The sequence below is a fragment of the Cinclus cinclus genome, chromosome 23 (assembly GCF_963662255.1).
Source record: "Cinclus cinclus chromosome 23, bCinCin1.1, whole genome shotgun sequence".
In the NCBI taxonomy this organism is placed as follows: Eukaryota; Metazoa; Chordata; class Aves; order Passeriformes; family Cinclidae; genus Cinclus; species Cinclus cinclus.
Window position 1 is genome coordinate 7,920,408 of NC_085068.1, and position 24,326 is coordinate 7,944,733.

Below are 24,326 nucleotides of genomic sequence, written 5' to 3' on the forward strand. Positions count from 1 at the left end.
TAATTCAAAAATAGAAACTCCAGAAGAAAGAACAGGCCTACAATGGTGATTTCTGGCAAGAGGCAGAACAGATCATTTTTAATCTGTGCTGCCACGGACTGGGATGATGCTACTGATCCCCACCACAGACCTGAACTGTGTTCGTGTATTATTTATTAAAATAACATATATTCGGAGTGATGGTTGGTGAAGAGGAGGAGTGGGCAAAACATTACCTACAGTTCTTGATTCTGAAGGACAAAAACACTACTAAAACTATTAAAGGTGTGTTTCCTGCAGAGAATCTGAAGCTGGCTGGTGATGAGCACACAAGCCATGGCAAACCGGGCAGATAGAACAAGAGTTCTGAGCTCAGCACCCTGCTCTGCTCCTGCCTGCTCCCTGCACGTGTTTGCTTTAGAAATACCATTTCCCTGAGCCCATTAAGTGGGCTCAAAGTCCACCCAGGCCAGCTCTTTGTCCACTGGGAGATATGCCTGTGCCAGGAGCCAGGCTGGGCTCTGCAGGGAGGCTTTTGCAATGCTCTGCACAGGCAGAAAGTCTCTTGCAAATGAAACCAGTCGTTTTTTACCTATAAATTCATTTGTATCAAATCTGAGGTGTCAGCACCAAGGAGCAAGTCAGTAAATTCCATGTCTTTATGTCAGTGAATTAATGTGTCTTCTGACACATGGCAACAGCAGAGTACAAACCAATCTGTTCTCTTTCCATCATAAAATAGGGAATGGGAACCTATTAGAGCTCAATTTACACATTGCAAAGCCATCGTGTCCCAAGGGAAGTTTAACAACTTATACATGCAGATCATAAACCTAACTTTAAAAAAGAAATGGTAGATATTTATAGAAAATGCCAACCTCATGACCATAATGCTTTTTCCCCCCTGAGACTCACTCAGAAGTGCAGTCACAACTGCACACGGATAAAGATGAAGTCAAAGTCTATTTATTCAACAACCAGTTTTACCCCAGCTAGATATCTGGACAGATTAAAGGACTAAAGAATATTCTGTACTTCCAGTTCATGGTCAGACTGCACAAATGCAGCACTCAGGAAAGGGATCTGGGAGAAAAGGAGAAGTCAGAGGGGGAGCACGCACAGAATGCAACCTTCCACAGGTACCCCAGTGGAAGAACTCCATGCCAGATCTCCTCACCCTGGCTGCCCAGGATGCCACTGCCTGCCTGAGGGATGAACTGCTGGATGGCTCCAGCCTGGCAGGGTCAGACCCACCATCCTGCTGCTGCATGGGTGGCACAAGCTGCAGCACAAAGGATTAAGTCAGGCAAGCTTTGGTTCCCCAAACAGGGAGCAAAAACAGCTTCCAGCCTCACTGCAAGGAAGTCAAATGAGCTTTAATCAAACATGCACAGTGTGTGCTGCTGAAAGCCAGGGCACATAAATTCAGGAACAAAAGCTGCTGCAGAAATCAATAGCCTCCTGAAACATTAACACGGGCCAGCATTGATCAAAGGCCCTGGGACAAAAGGCTGCCTTGCAAATTAGCTGCTGGTTTTGCTCACAAGCAAACACAGAGGCATGAGCTGGGACATGAATGGCCTGTAATGATCATTTTGCTCCCGGTGATCTCACCTCACCTCACCACAAGGTCTTGCAGTCAGCACATCCCACATCCCCCATGTGGAGCTGGGGAGGGCTGGGGCAGCTGCTCCAAAGCTCTTTTTTGTGGCTACCAGACCATCCTCGGGGCCAGCCCTGCCCTGCCAGCACACTGTCCTGCTCCTCTGGGTGCCCTGTGCAGGCTGGCTATTGCCACAACACCCAACAGAGCCAAGTGAAAGCAGCCTGAGCCATCCCTCGGAGTGACACCCCTCGAAGGAGATGTCATTTATTCCTCAGTCGGGAAGGGTGAAACCCCTAGGGTGACTGCAGCGTGCCACATCCATGGAAGATGCTGTTAATGCCCTCCCAAACCAACTCCAAAGCCCAGCTTTTTCTTTTCCACAGGTGTGGGGAGAAGATCCCTTTCCCTTCCAGGATTCATCCCTTCCTGTTCACAGCAGCCTCACCTTCACTTGATACACCACCACCTCTTTTTCTGCACACACAACTCCATGTTTCCATGGAGTTAACATGTTAACATCCGATTAACTGTCCCAAACATACATCAAGCAAAATGAGAAGCATAATTCAGGCTTTTATTCAGGCCACATTTCCCTGAGAACATCGACATTCCCAAGTTTCACAAGGCAGAGGGGATTATGTTCCTCACTAAAAACACCAGATCAGCTTTCCCCAATTCTGAAACACATCCTGAGCTCACGACTCAAGCCTCCTGCCTCCTCCTGCCAAGGCCATTTCACCCCACATAGATGCATATAAAAAAGTCACACTTCCTCTCCTTTTAGCTCCATTGTGCAGATGATTTGTGCAGAGAAGATGTGGCTGAGATCCCCCTTGCAGGAGCTCACAGAGGGGAGGTTTCTCTGCCATTCCCAGCTCTCACCTGCCCAAGCCAGCCCTGCTGCTCGAGCAGGGGACTGTCCTTGCCAGGGGCACCTCTCCCTTGCCTCTCCCACTCTTTCACTCCCACCTGTGTGTTCTTCCAGCTCAATCCTTCCCCCAAGCACATCACCCCCACCGGAGCATCCCCTCTACCTGCACACCCTCAGCAGTCCCTGGTTTCCTACTTCTTATCAGCAGTTTTTACATGTAAAATCCACATCCTGAGCTGTGCCCCGTGCTGGGGTTTAGTCCTGTCCTGGGTAAACAAAAGATTAAGGCTGGGTGGGCATCCCTGGACAGGAAGGTTCTGACAGCCCTGCAGAGCACAGCTCCTGTGCAAGCCCATCACACACACATCAACTTCCCTTCAAGTATCTGTTAGGGTATAACACAGTGAGCAAACACAATAATTGCTCTTTAATTTCCCCAGAGCCAAGCTCTGCCAGGGAAAAGAAAAAAAAAAATCATGGGGGAAGGGAATAGCTTTGCAGTAATGAAAGAGAAAAGGTAAATGACAGCACTCCTCCAAGGCTGTAACCAGCCACGGCAGAGCAGAGGGGAACAGATTGTCCAGCTGTGGCCTTAATGAATTCACAATCTTTCTGGAATGCTTCAAGATTTTATTAAGTCAACTCAATTCAGCTAATACTCTTGTAAAGTCCTGCAGTAAAAACAGTGTCCAGTGCTTCCCTCCTCCACTGGATATCCTGGCACAGGCTGGGTCCCAGCATCTGCTCCGGGGCAGGATCAGAACATGGGTTTGGATCATGGCAGGGTGTGGAACTCCTACACTGCTCCTACAGCTTCACAGAATAACCCAGGACACTGCCCTGCACTGTGAGGAGACAATACTGAGACCACCCATCCCTTCCATCACACAGCCAGAGCTGCAAGCAGAAGGGGCTGCCCAGGGCAGGGTGTGTGGCACTTGGGGACAGGTTCAGTGTGACCATGGCAGGGCTGGGTTAAAGCCTACACTCCATCTTGGAGGGCTTGTCCAGCCTTAATGATTCTATGGCTGGTTCTTCTAATGAATCCATCCCCAGAGAGAGGAAAGGAGGAAACTCTTGCCTTGGTCTGAACAAGCTGAAGGACTGAAAACACTGCAGGGCCCAGAGGAGCAGCTGGATGCAGCTCCAGGAGTTGAACTTGGCCATTTCTCCAGTGCGAAGCTCGGGCTCGGTGCCTCTGCCAGCCATGACAAATAGGTTTGCACATGCTCTAATTAAGCAGTAAGTCTCAGCAGCTTGTTCAGTAGCACTGATTAATGTCCACCTTGGGTGCACAGGAATCCTGCATATTCAAACATATTACTGAGGTTTTAAGAGAGGCTTTGAAAAAAATCAAACAATATTTTACTTAACACTACAAAAAAAAAAAACCAAACAAAACAAAAAACCCCCTCAACCCATTAAAAATCGTGGGATGCTCTCTAAAGAATCCCCTGCAGGTCTCAGCTCTCTGGCAGATTTTACAAGTGCAGCCATTTTACCTTGCAGCTCCCCTGGCCATTTGTTATCTCCTGCATGGCAGCACAGCCCTGGCCCCACGACCCCTGCTCACAACTCCAGCTCCAGTTTTGGGAGGTTGGCTGCCCCCACTATTTCCCTGCTCTGCACACAGAAAGGTTAAGCTCTCTGGTTTCAGTTTTTTATTTGAAACTCCTGGCAAACAGGCTGGGCAAGTGGGAATCCAAAGAGGAGACAGGTGTGTAACAAAGCCAGGCTGACTCCTTGGGTTTTATGCTGTCAATTTACTCCCAACACAGGAACAGCCACAGAATTTCCTGGGAACCCAGCCGAGGCTCCATCTGCATCTTCTGGATTTCATTTTGTTGTGGAAAAAACCTGCAGTCAGACAGAGCTTTATGTTTTCTAATTGTTTCTGCTAAATGAGTACTGGTACCCTGCTTAGTCCTCCCCTCACCAGGGGAAGAGGGAGCTCCTCTCTCTCACAAATGAAGATTCTGTCTGAAGAGCTGCCACAGGTCCTGAGAGAGCTGGGGCACTCCTGGGAGTGCTAAAATAAGCTTGGAACCTGAAGATTTCACTCCCAAGTTCCTCAAGCAGTGAAGAGACTAGAATAATGTCACCTAAACACACAGGTCACGCTTCTGTATCAGCTCCAGGAGAATGAATTTGTCCTTCTTAACTCCTACTAATTCTTCCACATAATGGGTGAGCAATGGAATCACTGTCAGAGGATAGACTCAGTGCAGGGACTGCAAAATCGGGGGGAAAAAGGAAAGGAATACATGAGCTGGATGTAAATAATCTCTCCTTCAAAACAAACATTATCTGCAGTAACACAGCAACACTCACAACACTGTACAGCATCTTCCATTTGATGACCAAGTCAATGAAGTTTTACAAATCAAGTCCCAGCAAATCCTTTTGAAGTTTTATGGTGTGGGGCAACAAAGAGACAGAAGATTTATAAACTGGCTGAGATCAATCCTAAGTGGGAAGGACGATTGTGCCAATTAACCTCAACTCTGTGAGCAGCTCCAACACTGAGAGCCTCTGAAATTCCTTCAGAATTCCAACCCAGACCTACTGGGCAGCCTTATCCATCCTTATTAAGCACAGCACTGGCTGAATGTTCGACACTCACCTTCCTTTTGCTCTCAACACAAGCTGCTCATTCTTACAGCTGGATATCCCTGTTTCACTCCTGCCTCCTGCCTCAATGGCTTTAGCAAACCATGGAGAAATCTGAATTATTCCCCCCCCCCAAAAAAAAGCAGCACTAACTTCTCTCTGTGCCACATCTAACTCCCCATTTCCATGCAGTTTATTTGTTCATCTTTTCCAGTGTTTGTAATTAAGGTTGCACAAACTGGCAGCAAGTAAGATAATTAACATTTTATGGACTTACCCTCCGCTATCGGCTCTACACAAACAATTCTTTTTCCCCTCCATTTTTAGGGATTTAAGTACCAGCTTTAACAGTTCTGCAAAACAAATGCAAAGCACACTGGGGCATTGTTTTAAGGCTCACCCCCAGTTAAAAGCTGCTGCCCCTCTCTGCATCAGGCCAGAATGGAAAGAAAGCTTTTGTAATTAAGGCTTCTTCCTCCAGAGACTCCCCTTTGTTAATCAACAGAGCTCCCAATCCCCACAGGAACTCACACACTGTTGGCTGCATCCATTATTAATTATTAGAGCCTGTCTTTAGCAGTGGTGGCTCCCCAGGCCTGTGCAGCACTGCCAGGGTCACCAGGAACGTCCCAGGGCCATCTCTGGGGCTGGAGCCACCCAGGGTTATCAAAACAGGGACACTTCAGGACCTCAGCCTTACACAACATTTGCTGAGTATTTATGTTCTACTCAGCCTTCCCTTTGTAATTTGCATTATCAACATTTCTGGAGTTAGAAATCCCGATGTTCTTGACCACTTTTCTCTCCAATAATTTAACTTTACCCTCTAGTGTTGCACACACCTCTGAGCCTCTCCAGTTCTGCAGCACTGCTGGGATGTTCTCACCCCTGGGCACACATGCAGGGCCACGGAATGAAGCTTAACATGGCTCTGAGGAACAGAGCTGAAATGCCTCTGAAAGATGGCACAAGGTGCTGTTTTCTTGAGCCAGCAATGCTTCTGCTCCATTTTACAGCCCACATCAAAGTCCTGGGGCTCACAGCTGGCCCAGGCAGCATCTCCCTGCCAGCCTCTTGTTAAGGGCCAAGTTCTCAATACATGAACTCCCACGCAGGACAAAAGGGAGAGTAGGATAAATACCCAGAAACATTCATGCCAGGTGTTGAGGAAAGCTTTCAGGGCATTCTCTGCACTGGACTGTGATTTTCCCACTCCACTTCCACCTCCCCATCAACACCGGTACAAGGAACTTCAGCAGCACAATGCCCAGAACAGGATTTGCTCAATGGAGGTGCCAATTATCCCTTTAACTGCACTCTGTTTTTGCACTAGCTTGGTAATTAAGTTTCTTGACTGGGTATTGCTGGAGTTCAGGTTGTAGAACAAAACCCCATTTCCCTGCTGCTGCCCTAAAACCCATCCCATTTTCACTCTTTCCAGCCAAGGTACCTGTGGTTTTCCTGTGGGGGCGTGTCAGGGAGAAGCCAGCCATGAAGCCATAAAGCACTTCCAACCACCACACTCCATCCTGTAAACATTTTTCTATTTATCTGCCCTTCATTACATGCACAATCTTATTATCTCTGCACATCCTCAAAGCGACAGCCGTCAGGGTCACCCTATAAAATATACATGGGCAATGTTACATCTAATGACTGGAGCAGGCAGGGAAATGAAGGATGGGAGGAGTGGAAAACCGCAGGATGTTTGAAAGGGATCATCAGTTATATCTGTGCATTTCCTGAGGTGATAATTGAATGACAGTGGCTGGGAGGAAAATCCATTTTTGAGCCTCGGAAAGGACTGTTAAGGAAGAACAGTTTTTGTGCTGGCAGCATGTAATGGCTGCCAGGAAATGGGAATGATTCCTTCAGCCACAGCAGCTCCTCTGCTCCAGGGATTTTACACCGGGGCTGAGAACCACAACCAGGACCATCAGCCACTCAAGCCAATAAAAAAAAATACCAAAGGATTCTGGTCATTTCATCTGCCACCCAGATTGCCTGTTGTTGTGGTTTGCATGTCAGCTTCAATTAATTTAAGTGAAAGGCCAATTTGTGCATGTGCATGAGAAAGGGACACTCCAAACACAAGGACAGAACGTTGTCTACTTTCATAATTCCTGTTTAAACAAAGTATTAAAAATTTAATTCTGCTATTCAGCAGGGGACTTAATCCCCCTGCATCTCAGGAAGGTGTACAGATGCTCATTTGTTTCCCAACAACTGAAATTAGGCTTGCAGTTATTAAGAAAGTTTTACTACTTCAAAAATACTTTCATTATTTCATCATGCCAGTTGTACAGACAGAATCAAACTATATTTACCAAGACCTTTCCTGAGCTATACCTGAGAGCTGTTTTTGGCTGCTAGGTAACTACTTCACAGCAGTAATTCCAGCTGGTTATTTCAACCAAACCATTCCCAGGAAACTGTCACCTGGGATCACTGCTCTCATCAGTGCAGCCCTGCCCTGCAGGGCTGATGGCAAACACTGGCCTGCAGCTCAGAGTCATGCTGGGGTTCTCTCACTGCAGCACTGGGGAGGGCCAACAAAATAATCCCCAGAGCCCCAGCAGCATTCCAGAGCTCAGGGAATCCCCCCTGCCCAGCTGGAAATGACTCCTGTTCATTAGAGCTGCTGCTTCTCTTTGCTTCCTTGCATGAAGCTGTTCCCTGGCCTCCCCAGGTTAAGTTAGAATACATTGTACTGGCAGGTTTTACAGTACCAGGTGCTGGACACTGAGAAGGCAACATACCACAAAACCAAGGAAACAAACCCACTCAAATAAACAACAAATACAGAACCTGAAATTTTGAGCCGATTTTCTGTTTTTCAATAGGGCAAGGAGAGCTGAGGTGAGGAAGAATTAACCACTTATTTCTCCAATGTCACATTCTCTAACTGCTTTTATTAAAATACAGAGATCAGAACTGCAGGTCCACTTGGTTCTGTGACACCCACCAGCAGTGCAACTGTGCCAGCAGCAGTGTTTGAACTCCTGATGTGTCTGACCACTGACCTGCATTCCACACTTCATGCACCAGATGTTTTAGGTTTTCCAAACACATCTGTGCTGAATCACACAAAGCCTGGCTTGTCAAATGTACACACTCCCCTCCCTGACACAGCTTCCTCCTCTCTGAGCTCGTGACCTGTGGGGGAGCTGCTGGGGTTTAAGACTTTATTACAAATACAGCAGCAATCAGAAAACACTGCAAATTAGATACAGGAGACAAACTCTGTAAAATTATCCTCACTGCTAATGAGGAATGGGAAGATTTAATCCCTTGGAAACAACAATTTTAGAAGTCCTGACAACCTGGTTATTCCACGTTGAAAACTATGAACCCCTCTGATTCCATGCAGAAGACAGAATGTGACCTCATAATAAACATCACTAGCACAGGATGTCCAAGAGGCCAGACAGAGGAAGAATCCTGTCCACTTTACACCTGGAAAGTATCAACTGAAGTCAGACAAAGCAGCAGCTTATCACTGAAAACTCAAAAACTCACCCAGGGCATGGAGGGTGAGGGAGGACGGGCTCCTGCCCTGAGTTCTGGACAAAGCAAGCACAACCTCCCAGCAGAGTCCTTGTCATTAAGCCCTGATTTTAAACAGACTCTGTTCCTCTCAGATCTGCTCCCTGAACAGCTGTTTTCCTTTTACTGCTCTCCAAGAACAGCTCCCTAAACCAGTAGATTTTCTAGATTAAGTGTGGAAGGTTGAGGGGTATTTCAGTGTTTTCCTGTTTATCAGAGCAATATAAGAAAAAAAGGAATATTGAAGCAGGACATCAAGCAACCCCCCCACCCCCAAACCACAAAGAACTGCCACGTAAGCTGCTTATCCCTCAGTTATTGTTGCTTCCCTCCAGTCTCAAATTCTTTCTGTCAGGAAAAATCCTTAGCAAGCAAAATGTAACTAGAAGACAAAGCTAAGAGTTGTAAAGCAGCATTAGGAAGAGCAATTCATTGTAGCTCACTATAATACCTATACAGTGAGCTCAGAAGTGAAAGAAATTACCAATTCTTTGCAGTTCTGTTCCGCCCTGGTGTCTCCAGCAAACATTAATCCGAGCTGCTCCCTCGGAAGGTGAATTTGATCCCCACAATCAGGGGGAAGGCAAAAAGGCAGCAGGAATTCAGGACATAGGGCTCTGACTCCTGAGGTCTTGCAAATGGAACTGCAGCTCGGGGCAGACCCCAGTCAGCCTCCTCTCCATGGCACAGCCCATCCCTCACAAAAACCCTGCAGGGTCTCACCCCTGGCAGCTCAGGAATTCTCTGCTGGGACAGTCAGACTGTGCCAGCAGCCCTGGGGACAGGGACTGCCACAGGCAGGACGTGACACCACTGAGCCCCTGCCCAGCCTGGCTTAATCAGAGCTTGAATTCAACACAGCAGCGAGGCGTCAGCAACCAAGAGAGAAGCCCTTAGAACAGGGAACTTCAAACCAACAGGAAAGGGAGATGTTCCATCAGTACTTGGCCTCCTCCTCTGGGAGACAGCGAAGTTGCCTGCTTGATGTTTCTACTTGTGTGGCTCTTGGAAGGACAAACTGTTATTAACTGATAAGCTAAAGCCACAGAGTTTCTGAAAGTGTTGAAATATTAATCTGCAACCCGTGCACTGTCTGCAAACAAAACTGCACACAGAAACATCCTGCTAGCCAAACATCCCTGATAGCCAAAATTCCCCACTGCATCTTTCTCTTTAAGCTTTGTTTTTCTGAAACAGGTTTACGTCCCCTGCAAACAAACCAAGCATCCTGTGGTTCTAGACACAGCACAACAGCTTTCATTTATTAGAAAGTTTCATTTCATTCTGGAGTTCATTAACTACAGCAAAATATCACTTAAATTCTTCAGAAAGATGCAGAGACCCAGAGACACAACTGAGTGCTGGAGAAAAGCCTGACATGGATGTTCAGGGTGCTGATTTGGCTGCCACGTGTATGTATGGAAACTGGAGTGACAGAAGCGGATTTGGGGGGACACGTTGTGATTTTCCCTTCTGGCTGAGGAAGATTTCCATTTGTGGAACAAGAGCAGTGTTTGACACGGTGCCTGGCCTGTGGCCAAGCTCAGTGAACAACCAGAGGCAGGGCACAAGGAACATTTCCTGCAGACATGAACACTTGCACCTTCTGTGAAGGGTTTGTCTGTGCTGCCCCATCACATCCATCCTGCAGGAACAGCCTCAGAAGGTGACACACCTCCCTGGGAACCCCCAGCTCCTGTCTCCTGCCTTTCCTCACCCATCCTGGTCTTCCCAAAGCTTCTCCTAAGCTGCTTCTACCCTCCACAAACCCCCAGATTCACAGCCTTAGGAAAAAACAGACTCAAGATGCCAGTTCCTGTTTAATTAGAAACACATCCAACGACCCAAGCAGCTGCCACAACCAAGGCACAGATCCTGCAATAACAGGGATTTGAGACATTACACAGCTCTGGAAAAGAAAGCCCATGCCATGTGAAAGACACACCACAAAAGCTATTTTCTCCTTCAAAAAATCCACTTTACTATGCTTGATCTGCCCACATGTAAGCACAGGGGATGTTCTGGGTGTCTCATGTATCATTCCATGAGGAATTCCAACTCTCCTGCTTTCCCTCCTCATTAAACTCATCACAGTAACACTGCTAAGACACAGAATTTGGTTTTGGTCCATTCTTGCAGGTGTTGTTTGTAAGGAAAACAAGCAATTTCTCTACCTATTTCTCTTGCTCAGGCCTCACTGTGCAATCAGTCTGGAATTCAGCCCATTCCCATAGGATGTGAGGATAACCAGGATTCCCTGTGTCTGTTCACTGCTGTCAGCAACTGCTACCCAGCAAACAGGACAAAAAGAGGCATCTTTGGGTGGGAATGAAACAAAAGCTGCAAATAAAGACACGTGTTCTCATGCAAATGGTACTAATGATAAAACTAGAAGGGAAAACACTGAAAATGATGCACTAAAACCCTGGGATCTGAGTGGAATTTTTCCACAGTGTTATTTCTCACAGTACCACTGCCACCTCTTTCAAATGTCCCATGAATATTTCATGCACAAACACACTCAAGAGGCTCTATGAACACCTGACAGGCAGCCCAGGCACGTAAGGACTCCTACAGTGCTTGTTTTCCAGCATGTAAAATAAAAATACCCTCGTCCAGCACAGGCAGTGCCTGGGAATTCCAGGCCTTTCCCAGCCCCGTGGAGGGAATGGGATTTTGCAGGGATGAGGAATTCTTCACCTCCAGCTCCCTGCTTCTCAGGGACATCAGTGACAGCAGAGCTGAGCAGCATCCCAAGGAGAAAACAGGATCTTGGGGAAGCAGAATAATCCAGGAGTCTGACCCCACTCCCACCTATCCACATACAACACTGGAGACAAAAGCAGGGACAACTCCTGTGATGTCTGTGTAAATCCTAATGAGGCTGAGCTGCCTCAGGGGTGCAGGAGGACAACACTGCAAACCCTCCCACTGCAATGAAATGGGTATGGTGGAGCTACACTTGAAACTAGGCAAACACTACAACATTAACAAAAAGAGTGGGAGATGAGGGAGCAGACACAAAGAAACACTCCTTGCAAATAAAACAAACAAAAAAAAAAACCCTAGCAAACCTGCAGCTTGAAATCATACAAATTATTTCCTCACAGTCAATCACAGCAGCTGCCTTGAGCAGGCAAACACCCAATAACCAGAGCTCAAACAGGCAGAAGTTCCCACAGCACCCATGAAAACTCAAGTTCTCAAAACCACATTAAGGGTGGTAAAAGGTCTGTAAGTGAGTACCACACATAACTGAATTAAAACAGCTAAGCTCTTAGAGTGGCTGTATTTATTTTGGTGGATTTTCTACTCCAAACCCCTACTCCTTGCTGAGCCCACCCCTGCCCAGCAGGCTCCCCCCAGGAGAGCCCCAAAGCAGCAGGACAGGTTTGTGCTGCTCGTGTTCCCCTAATCCATCACACCCGTGCTACTGCAGAGTGGGCTCCTAATTGAAACCACTCCACTTGTCCAACACACCAACAAAGAAAGCCCTGGCTGTGCTTCACTGGCTGGGCTTTGCTGTGCTCAGGCTCCTCAGCAGGTTTAGGAAAACCTGCAGCCCATGGGCCCAGAGCAGGTGTGGAGCTCAGGTGAGCTCAGCTCCTCCTGCAGGAGGGCTCTGCACCCCTAAGGAATTTATTCCTGGGTGCATGCTGGCTCTCTTCAAAGGTGCAGGGACCTGCAAATTCTTTTCCCTGCATGTCTGAGGGCAGATATGCCATCCCAAGGGATCCCTGGGGAGCAGAGCTGCCAGCAGCCCTGGAATGAGCCTTGTCAACACTAATTATAATGGAGACAGGGCAAAACAGCATCTCCCTGACTTCATTCCTCACTTCCCTGCTGCCCTTTCCAAACTCTGCTGTGACACAAAGTGGAAATTCCCTCTCTCTCCTGCAGATCAAGGTGACCTTGGGAAGCTGGAGGGGATGATATGACCCCAGGGAGCTTCGTGTCCCAGGTGTCCCCAGCCCTGTCCTACCTGAGGACAACCATTCACACCCTGCAGGTGTTCTTAAGGGTCAGGCAAAGCAGATCCATCAATGTCCACACACTGATTTCCAGGAGCTGCTTCCCTGCTCCATCTGTAAAGAGCCAACTGCAGAAACTGCCCCTCCTCAGGAGCTGTCCTGGTGCCAACAAGGCAAGTTCACAGCTCCAGGCTGATGGAACAAGGAATTTGGGAATTACGCTACACCACGGGCTCTTCTCACCACTGAAGGAGAGAGGGTGCATTGCTAGAGAGAGACTGAAGCAGAAATACCTGAAAAATCAGAACTTCTAATTCCTAAAACATGAAGTCCCTGCTACTCTGGGTTTGGGTTTTTTGTTGTTGTTGCTGATTTGTTTTGGGGTTTTCCTCTCATTTTGACATGACCTTTATGGAATGGCAAAGTCAGACTGAGCAGTGCAGCAGAAACGCTGTTTATCCACAAGCCTGCAGGATTCCATCCACCATTTCAGCTCAGACATGACAACTAAAGCAGTCAAACCTAATGCCAAACTCAGTTTTAAACATTTCCCATACCTTTGCTAGGTAAGTTCCCTTGAAAAGGTCAAAGCAGAACTTCAGCAACTCCAAGAAACCTGAAACCTTAAGGCTGGTTTGGCACAGACACAAAGACCTAACCCAGCCATGATTCACAGGCATTTGTTACGTGTTCCTTAATTGCTGCAGCAATGCAAACTCGTGCACTTGCAATCTGTAAATGCCAGCACGGCAGGGCTGTGACTCAGGGCTGTAAAGGATGAGGTGGGAGCCGGGAGGGAATTTTCACTGACACACAGACCAACCCCTGGATTTGTTTCAGCAGCTCTGGTGATGTGCTCTGTGGAAAAACAGCCCAAGAGAGGAGCAAGTGGGGTCACTCCCATGCACGACCACTCACAATGTCCGTGTTTCTCTGCAGCAGCCACGCTCCTGCTCAATAAAACCTTCCCAAAGTAAATGCAGGATTTCCAAATATCTCCTTGCCAGTGCTGGGTTACAACTCTCTGGCTGCTCACATCTAGACTTCCCTCCTCGTCATCCTTTAGCTGAAAATCATCTGCATCATTTTTAAAGTCTTACAAGTTCCAGGCACACAGATTTGTCTGAAACAAAACCATTATGAACCTTAATATAGAATAAATAGGTGGCAGATAGGAAGGGGAGTTTCATGCCCACAGCGAGCAGACAATTTCTTTTCAGAAGCTCTAAAAGCAATGTTCTTCTTAAGCCGGGCAACAACAAGAAGAAAAAAAAAATCTCTCCCATCAAATGGCACAGAGTAAGAACACGAGGTGGAATTGTTAAATCAATACAACTTTAGCACAGCACTGAGGGAGGGAGGCCTTTGTCCCTGTCACTTCTCCACAGCAAGGTGAAGGTCCAGTTACACAACCCAGAGCTGTTCCACAGTCTGGAGCTCCTTTAGCAGTGGGGATCAAGAGAAATGAGTTTTTCTGTATACACCTTTAGAGACCAAACTGAGCAAGATTTATGGCAAATATTTTTAATTACATCTCAACGGGCCCAAACCAAACCCCTCCCATTTCTGTCCACTCTGTTCTCCCAGGTTCTGAGCCATTTCCCATCCCAGCTGCATTCCTGCAATGCAGTGAAGGAATCCATGTAGGAAGTGTTGTCTGTATGACAGAAAACTGCAGAGGAGCCAGACAAGCTCCAGGGAAGCACAACAACCACAGGTGAAGAACCCTGGCCAGGCAAAACAACTTACTGCACTAAGGAAATTCACCCCCAACCCCAAAAGCCTAAAAGAAGCTTCAGAAAGGGAAAATAGCAGATGGAAAGTAGCAGACTGCAGGAACAAGGCAAGGAGAGAGAAAAGGGCTGGGTTTATAGCTTAGTGGGGTGTCTTTTGGTTTTACTTTGGCTTGTTTGTTGGGGAGCTGGCATGATTTATTTCTCCAGTTCCCTCTCATTGCCACTGAGTAATGAAAGACTTAAGCTTTGGCAAAGATCCCCTCCTTAGCCATAAAAATAAAAAAGAGCTGTAATTAAACTTAGCAGAAACAAAGCTAATCAAACTCAACAGTAACAAAGGGCAACAGAAACACGTTCACTGTATCAGATCTTCCTTGCTGGCCCAAAGCCCAGAGTTTTCATTGCGTTTTTTTTTCCTTTCCCCCAATTTCACAACAGCATTAACCAGCCTTGGCCCAGGATGCCTCAGCTTTACAAACTCTACTTGTAGGAGATCAGCTTTTCATGATCCAAAAACCCAGCATGTGGAAAGTGTTAAGTCTTTCATGTAGTAGAGGAGGATCTTAAAACTTCTAATGTTCAACTCAGAAATCTTGGAGCTTCACAGCCCATTAGAGGTTTGTGAACCACAGAGAAGGGCAGAGTTAGCAAAATAAATCAAGAGTTCCTGTGGGATGTCCTGGTGCTTTACACAAGAGGCACAAAGCAGGCTCCGGGTTAAACACCAGGGAGGACTTCTCAGATTGCAGGAGCAGAGAGCTGCTTTATAACCTGGAATGTGCTCTCCTCTCTTTGAAGGCACCCTACAAAATAACTCTGTTTGTGTCAGGGGCACTGCAAGGGAAAAGGGAGCCCACAGAGTGTCTGGGGGAAGGGGAGGATCAGCTCAACTGTTCCACCCGAGGACAAACTATTCCACCATGGCAATAAAAGCACTTGCCAGCACCTTGTCCACGCCAGATCCCTTCCTGCTGTACAGGAGTTTGGTGGTGTAAAACAAACAATATTCCTGCCAGTGTTCCTCATCCCAGGTGACCAGAGTCAGGAAGGATTTCCCAACCACCACCACCACCGTCAGCAGCTGGGATTTTGTCATCGTTCTTGTAACACTTGGTTTGTTTCTTAAGACTCCAAGTGCTCAAACACAGCAATTAGTCTGAGAGCAGCTCCTTCACTTACACCTCCCCAGCTCCTAAGCTCACAAAGTTTGCAAAGAAAAGGGCAATCAACAGATTTAGCCTTGAAAGACCTGAATCAGAAGGAAACACACCTGCCAGCATTATGGGATTTTTAAAAAGAGATGCAAGAAGCAGAAGGTTTCCTGTGGAATCTGCTTTGATCACTCAGGGCTTGCTGGGACATCACCTGCACCCTCTTCAGCAGCCTGAAGCAGGAAGGGAAGGAGGGCTGGATTTCTGTCCTGCAGGACCCCTGGCTCCAGGGAAAAGGCACAAACACCATAAATGGGGGATCCCAGCCTTGCAAGACCCTTATTCCTCACAAGCAGGAGTAGGAAACCCAAAGCCTGAGCATTTCACAGCTTTTCCACATACCAGGAGACGTTAATGCACCTCTTGGCAGGGAAAGGAACTCCTCCATATCCCATTTATCCATAAATCCACCTTGGTGCAGGTGTGCAGGGCTCTGACACTTACAGCCCTCCTGGCACCCTGCAGAACAGCAATCCACCCTTCCCTGTGCTGGGAGAAAACAGAAGCTCACCCAGAACATCATCATCCTCACCTAGAAGTAACCACCAGCATCTTTCTGCCCTGACAATCTCAATTCTGCCATATCCTAAGTGTTTTTCCTTCAGATACAGAATGGAAAGGAAAAAAAAGCCAAAGTCAATGCAGCAGATTTCAACCTGTGATATTAAGTATTTCTTATGCTTACAGAGCCAGTTCTACCCACAAACTGCTTCACCTCCCCTATGGCACAGACTCTTTTCTAACTCCTCATTCTCACTTTATTCCACCATTTCTAGAATTCCTGGGAGTCTTCCTTGGCATGGAAAAAAAAAAAACCAAAAAACAAAAAAAAAAACACAACACAAAAAACCAAGCAGCAAAAAAACCCCAGTAATCAAGCACTGCTTCTTTTTTACAGCTGGGTGGAAACAAAACTGACAAAATGAGTGCATCTGTCTCCTGGAGTTGTTATTGTCTTTTCTCCCAGATCCAGCAGCACATTACAGGATATTTAGGAGTGACTGATGTGCTTGGGGGCTGCTCTGGAGCCAGTGGGTGCTGTTCTCCCAGGGGTAGGAGGTGATGACTGAGCCCAGTGATCTCCTGGGCAAGAAGAGAGCTCATCCCATGCTCTGTGGAAGCAAGGCACACTCCAAGTACACTTTATTTATTCTCTGCCAGCTGAGGGTTTTTCTCCTAGTGCACAATCCTTTGCCCCAACACAAGCCAGGCACAATTCCCTGTGTGTTTCAAGGAACCAAACTCTGCTCTGCAGAGCTCCTCTGACTCCCCTGGATCATGGCTCACAACGACTCCAAGCTGTTTGTATTTATTTACTCCTTGAACTCCAAAATTCAAAGCAAACTGCTGCAGTAGCTCTTGAAACTGTAATCTCTGTCTCACACACTGTAAATACACACAGTGAGCAGCACACAGAGGATTACCTGGAGAGTATTTCTCTCCTAAGCCATTTCAAAAGTCAGTCCCCAGGCAGGATTATACAGATTCATTTCTTCCAGGAGTTACCCAGATTTTAAAACATTAGCACTGTTCTGGGACAGGAGGTCCCACAAACGGCACTGCTGCTTATATGCCTGGTTTATTTTTGCCTTTCTGTAAGCCATTTTCAAGTTTTAAAGCTCATCTTCAGTCACTGACTGGATGGGGAACAAACAGCAGGAAGGGTTTGATGCATGGCAGCCGTGGAAAAGAGTCTTGCCAGGCTGGGACACTCAACCATGAAAATAAACTGCACAAATCCTTTACCAGACACCTATTTTATGTACCTGCAATTCACAGGACCTCAGGGTTGATGTCTGAGTATTTGATACAATCTGACAACTTCCAGGGAAGAAGAAAAGCTGCTGGTTTTTCTCACGGGGAAAGAAAATACAGAATAAATATACAGCTGTTGATGAACAAAAGCATTTTAACCAGAGTCACACATACCCTTCAGCACAGATGCAAAAGAGAATTCACAACAGGAAAATAAACAAACCAAAGTTCCTTAGGATGGTGAATTATAAACAGAAAGTAAGGAAAATGCAGTGGAACAGAAATCTTGAGGAGCAGCATTGTGTTCTCTCAGTTGTTGAGGAAGGCTCAGACAATATTGTATCAATTACCCAAATAATCTTGGCTTGTATCTTTGTCTACAGACTTTTCCCTACAAAGCAGAAATTGTCCTTGCTGGCTCCCTGACAGAATTCAATGCAATTGCCTAATGGCCCTCTTTTACTTGCAACAATATTTTACTCCTACCTACCTCTAAACCTTCAGAGGAAAATAAACAATGAGATCCAATCTTGTAATGTAAAATAATAATAAAAAAAAAGCCACTGGAGTGCAGAGCTGATTTATTGCCCATGCTGAAGTCAATTCTAGAGTCCAGCTGGCACAGTGAACACACCTTCTGCTTTTATGCTCTCCATCTATGAGGGTTTCTTAGGAAGGAAGTCAAATAAGCAGCTCATTTTTTGAGCTGATGACGCTGTAAATTACCTTTGGAATACAAAAGTAAAATGATACAATTGAAAAATAATCCTCTTATTCTCTTGAGAGAACGCTTAAGAGATTTAAAACAAGAACAATAAAAACAAAGCACATTTTAGGTACTTCCTTTCTTTGGTTTTGCTCTCTTCAGCTGGAATTGAGACAGGCATGTTGGGGAAAGGGTTATTTTGGTCTTTGGAAGCTGGAGCCAGTGATTAATCAATCATTAATCAACGAGCACACACGTGGCACAGGCCAGGTGAAAGGGCTCTTCAGAGCCAGGCAAGATGCACCTCCAGAACATGGGAATTCACAGGATCCACTCAGGGAACTGGAACTAAAGGAACACAAGGGTATGAACATGGAGCTGGGGCCCAAGCCTGCTCACCTGAACACCTATTTACAGATAAAGAAAGACACCATGGTGTGTGTGAGTTAAACCTTTATGTCTCTTTAAAGACCTTTGCAAACCTCCTCGTTTATTATCCAATAAAGTTATGACATTTGCAATAGGTTTAACAGTTAAACTTTTGAAAACAAACCAGATCACAGTGAACACACACACTGAACAATCCTCTGCAAACAGCCTTCAGCTCAGAGCCACTTAAATTCAGGAATATCTCCATCTGAGCTCAGCTCCTATGAGCTCAGCATTTCATTACATTCCTTGGCTTTCCTTCCCCTGCTCCTGGTGAGCTCCTGGCTGGGAGCTGCCCCTGCACCCTGCCTCACCTTGAGTCCAACATTAATGCAGTGCTCTTCCTCCCTCACCTGAGACAGCCACGCTCACAAAAACAGGGAAAAAAAAACAAACAACAAAAAGGCAGCACGTTCCCTCCAGAAGAGTTTGTTATGCAAATGATTCAGTGGTTTCACTTACACAGGAAAAGCAACTGCTGCCTCTGCCCCTTCTGCTAACTGGACTGAAGCCCAGTAGGATATTTGCTGTGACTGAAGGCTCAGCCTATCATCTGAAATCATTTGGGAAATGTGAAGCCCACAAGCCCCTGTGTGAACAAGAGCAAAGCCCTGTGCCTGCAATGGCCACGCTCTGGAAGCAGCAGCAGCGAGGAGGATGAAATGAAAAGAAGCAGTGGCTGTTTATGTTGGCAGTCGCTTCAAACTCTAATGGAAAATTTCAGCTCTGACTGCATCCAGGCTAGAACAAGTTATTAAAGAAAAAGGTTCAGCTTTCAAACAGAAAAGGCCTCCACAGCTTGTCCCTCTCTGAATGCTCCCGCAGCAAAGACAAGGCAGGAAATAATATGCCTTGACTGCACTGTATTAATATTCCATCATTAGGGGAATACGGCCTCAAATAAACCAGATTTCCTTGGGGAGAGCAGAGCAGGGATAAAGCCCACGCCACAGCCACAATGCAGCTCCTGCTACAAACAAGGCTCACCACTAAATGCAAATATTAAAAAGCCAGTGCAGGGCTAAGTAACCACTTTATACCAACAGACCAAGAGATATTCATCTAATTATCCCCCTCCTTTGATCAAAGGCACTCTGCTATTTGAACAATTGTGTCGAGGGAGAAGCTCTACCTTTCAGAAGCTCAGGAGAGCCTTGCACAAATATTCCTGGGGCTGCTGGCTGCCATCAGGAGTGACATGGGGAGGGCTCCGTCTGTCCTCACAGGGGACAGACACCTTGCCAGCCTGCACATATGGTAACTGCACTGACCTTTCAGCTACTACACATTTGCACTACATTTAAGAGCTACTCAGGAAGCCAATATTGTGTATTATGTAACACAAGATTAAGCATTAATGAGGCAAGAATAAAATTGTTTATCTAAACCCCGATCTAAAATTAAACAGAAGTTTATGCTGAAAGCTCACACTGCACTCGTTTTGCCTCCTAACGTTAACAGAGCACAGCTTATTTAGTCTCTGAGGTAAGTCCCAGCAGCATTTAATTTGAAGAGGAAGATTTTACTATCAGGAGAGAGACCATTTTTCCTGAAGAAATGATGCATATTTAGTTCTTATGTGCATAAATACAGCACACTGCAGGTATTTCAGTGTTAGGAAACAGCCAATATTCATAACTCCTGTTTACACCGTGCTTTAGAGCTAAATAAAGGAGCATCCACCCTGAGGCAAGATCTTCCGACTGCACTCTGTCATCCCTTGCTCAGCAGCCAAACCAAAAATCACACACACCACAGATACCTATGTGCTCAACAGGGAAATTCAACCCAAAATTAGCCTGGAGTCTGCGTGCCTGCACAAAGATCCACTGTCCTCCTCCTGGGCTTCCTGCAGGGCCCTGGGAGGAGCTGAGGCTGCCAGGAGGAGAGACAGGCACAGGACCATGCCCAGCACTGCCCCAGGAACTGTCCTGGGGGAACACAGGAGCCTCTGCAGAGCCCCACAACATCCCCAGAACTTTCACCCCAGCTCCCAGAAAGGCCCAAAGTGCTCAGGTCCATCCCCAAGAGAGACAAGGGGGCTCCAAAATCTCAATTCAACAGCAGCAAAGGCCACGACAGTCTGGCAGGATTACAGGACCTAGGGAAGGCACACACATCCCCATTTCTGGGGGCTGGAGTCCCACTGGTCAGACAACACCCCTGCCCCAAAGCAGGCTGCAGGAACCACAGCCACAGTTCTGTTCCTGCTGGGGCTGTGGCTTTGAACAGCTCAAACAAACTTCAAGTGTAGCCTGAGGCTCCCAGGAGTGTTTCTGAGAGAGCAGCACAAGGACAGGCTGAGGAACAGGAGCCAGCTCTGGATCCCAGCAAGGTGACACCAGCACTTGGCAGGACCAGGAGGCACTGCCCTGCAGGAGCTCCCCTCCATTCCCTGCTCCTATTTACCTCCTGCATGCAGCCAGCACAGAGTTGAGCTGTTCCCATGAACACAGAAAGGCAATCCCCAACCTTGGAGCCACGTAAGTACTTTTATCTCAGGCCTATCACAATGCTGGTGCTTCTGAAACTCTCAAATTCAAGTAGCTCAGTGTAATCATCTAAGGAATTCAGAGCAGAATGTTAAATACTCGGAAAATCCTGTATTATCACGAAATTTTAGCAAATTATCCCAAAATGGCTGGATGGCAGGGGAATAAAACCACATTAAAGCCAAACCGGATAGTTAAGAAAACTGTTGCCAGCTGTGCACCTTTCATTCTCACAACGTGGGAATTTAAATGAAAGTAATTATTGAAAACCGTTCATGTCACTGAAAAGCCTCCTAAATTTACTTCTTCCCATGCAGAGGAATCAGAAGTGCTGCTAAGAAGGAACCAAAGGGGAGCAGGGCAGTTCATCAGCTGTGCCAGGGGAACTAAGGGGAAACCACCCAGAGGAAGATAAAAGGCAAAAAGGCTACATGGAAATAGAGGAGAACTGCATTTCAGACAGCTCACTGGAAACTCAAGGAAGTTTCAGAAGTTTCATTTAAAAGCTCGTGGCTTGTCTACACAGAGGCACTTTTCCTCCAGAGTGTGAGCAGGTTAACACTGATCCAGCATAAAAGCAGCACATTCCTTGATCCACTGCAGTTATTTACTCCCACGTCCACTGGGAACCCCTCCTGGACATGAACATGGAAATAAACTGGAAATGCAAAATCAACCAGCGGAGTGAAGACCCAAACAAACACACCTCAGATATGGAATAAACATTCTCTTTCATAAAGCTCTTTTCTTGAGGATTACTCATTTAGAAGAAATAATTTAAAAACTATTGCAAAGCTATGTTAAAGCCCACGTTGTTAAGCACAGGGTTTTCTCCAAAGGTACTGCACACTGACTATGGAAGGGAAAAAAGCCAAGGCACAACTCAAATAGGGCATTCCTTAACACACTTGTGAAAGCTCAGTACAGCATGGCCTGATTCTCATCTCTCACCACAGCCACTTTACACCTTCCCAAAGTGGAAAAGAAATACAATGTCATGTTCACCTCCACAGCCCGACTCTGCCCAGCAGCCTCAGCTTGATTTAACATAAAATAGACCTGGTCTTTACAAGAATTCTGCATTTCTGTTGCACTCCTTTTCTTCCACTGTTTCCCGTGTTCCAGCTGTAGGGTTTAGGGAGAATTTTCCCCCAGTGAAGGGTCTAGGAAAGGACACATTTCACAGAAATCATGATAATAAGGAGATTTAACTCTTGGTGGGGATTGCAGAGGCAAAACCCCCTGGGTCTCCTCCCCAAAACCTTCAGTGAGCAGAAAGAAAAACTCTTAGTAAGATGCCCAAGAGCCATTAGGACAAGTCACTCCAAGACTGCCCCTGACACATCTTTAAGTACCTGGAAGTTGCTTTAGCATCCATGTAACAACTTTTTGAAGTTTCACTGATGTTAATATGGAGGCTGAATGGGAGAATAAAGCCCTTTTCTGGTGTTCCTGGAATTGCTACAGGCTTACTTCACACTGCATCAGAAAAATGGCAAGCAAAGTATCTGAAATTATTCTGGTGATGAAAAAATGCAGACAAATTAATCCCACAGCCTTGTCATTTACATTAGTCATTATTCCACTTCAAGGAACAGAAGCTAAACTGGACAGTCAAATATTTACTGCATCCTTTATGCTGCAATGTCTTCCTATAGCAAAAGGGCTGTAAATTTTGACTGAAAAGAAATTGGGAATTAAAGAAAGCAGAAGTGAGGTCTGTGGGCAAAAATAGGAAGCGGAGATTATAAACAACCCGCTGTAGGTCAAAGGTTATTTGTAGATCAGTTACCACAGGGGCTAAAAAAAACCCTAAGCCCAAACCCATCAACATGATACTTCCCACAGCTCAGACTTAATATTTAGTCTTCTCTGTAGTAAAAGAATTAGACCTAATGAAACAATAATATAACACTTGGGGAAAAAAAAAAAAAAGACCTTGTGTGAGGTTTAACACCACTTGCAAAACTTTTACCAAACCCCTAAGCCTGATATCCAAGCTCCAGTGTAAGAAGTTAAGTAGCACAAACAGGGACAGGCACCTGCCCCCAACTCTCTATTTTTGAGCTGTTTTTTTTTCCTTCTGCCTGCAAAATGTTTTTCTCCATCACAACCCCCCCACCCCCATTTCATATTTAAAATATAAATTTCAATTTATAAAAACACTATATACTTCAGAACTGCTGTAATTCCAACTTGGAAGAGGACTTTTGCCCCTCAGCAACTTTAGCATCAGCAGAATTCACTTCCAAAAGCAACCACCAATCTGTTCTAAATCCATTCTGGGAGATATTCTGGAGGAAGGGGAAAGGCACGATATGATGTGCTAGGTTTGTCAGACACTGATAAGATCCATCCTATTCCAGCATTCCTCCCCAGCTGTCACCTTTCCAGCACTGGGCCTCCACGCCTCAAAATGCCACAGAATCCTCAGTCCACCAACACCCGAGCAGTAATTGGAGTTTCCTTTCTCAGAATGAGTGAACTCGTAATTGTCTCATCCTCCCCTTCCTTTTTAACTCACACAGTGTTACTATTTACCACCCAAAGATTTGTGTTATCACAGCACTGTCTCACAGGAACCTCCCGCAGGAGAATGGAATCATCCTACAGAAACTGAGAGGTTTTTAAATATTATTTCAGCAATGCTCTTCCCCAGTGCACATCCAGACTCCACACCTACAAGTCCAAACACTCTGCGATGCTTTAAATCGGTGTTTTCCACATCACTAATACACTGCTAGAAAACAGTCCAACTCCATTTTCATGGAGCTACCTCCTTTGTAAATCCAGAACCAAAACGAAAGCACCTTCCCAAAGGCTCCTGGCAGTTAAAGGACACCTGCAGGACAGAAAGCCAGGCTGGTTTAGGATAAATGGAAAAGTCAGCGGGCTTTGCAGGCGTCCCAGAGCCTGTGTCCTCTGCAGGAGTCTCCGGAGCCCTGCCGGGATTTGGGATTTCGGGTGCAATGACAGGGTTACAAAGGGTTGAAGGGTTACGTAAGAGAAGGCTGGGCAGCTCCCAGCTCCATCCCCGAACACGAGCTCCAGGGCACGGCAGGAGTTAAGCAGAGCCCGGCACCGCGCGGGTCACAGCGCACCTCGGGCTGCCCGACCCCATCTCCTCTTGGTTTAGGTTTTCTTTAATTAATTACCCGATGCCACTCGAGCCCGACCGTGTGACACAAAGTATATTATCCAGTCATAATGTCAGAATTTAAAATTAGATTCGGTCTCCATAAATACACTTCGCCCAGGCTCAGTGGCTCCGTCCAGCCATGACGATTATTTTATGTAACATCTTTCAATACCCCAAGACCTAAAAACTGCACTAAAAAAATCAGCAGCTGCCTCGTGGATTTGTCTTCCGTTTATCCGAGGACAATTCGGGGTAAAAAGGAAAGACTTTCGCAA

The 24,326-nt window shown here is 46.3% G+C and overlaps 1 protein-coding gene across 1 annotated transcript in view; it reads right to left on the reverse strand.

Moving 5' to 3' along the window:
• The window catches only part of RERE (arginine-glutamic acid dipeptide repeats), a 115,278-nt gene that overhangs the window by 16,431 nt on the left and 74,521 nt on the right, over window positions 1-24,326 (reverse strand). The gene's annotated exons all lie outside the window — the stretch shown is intronic.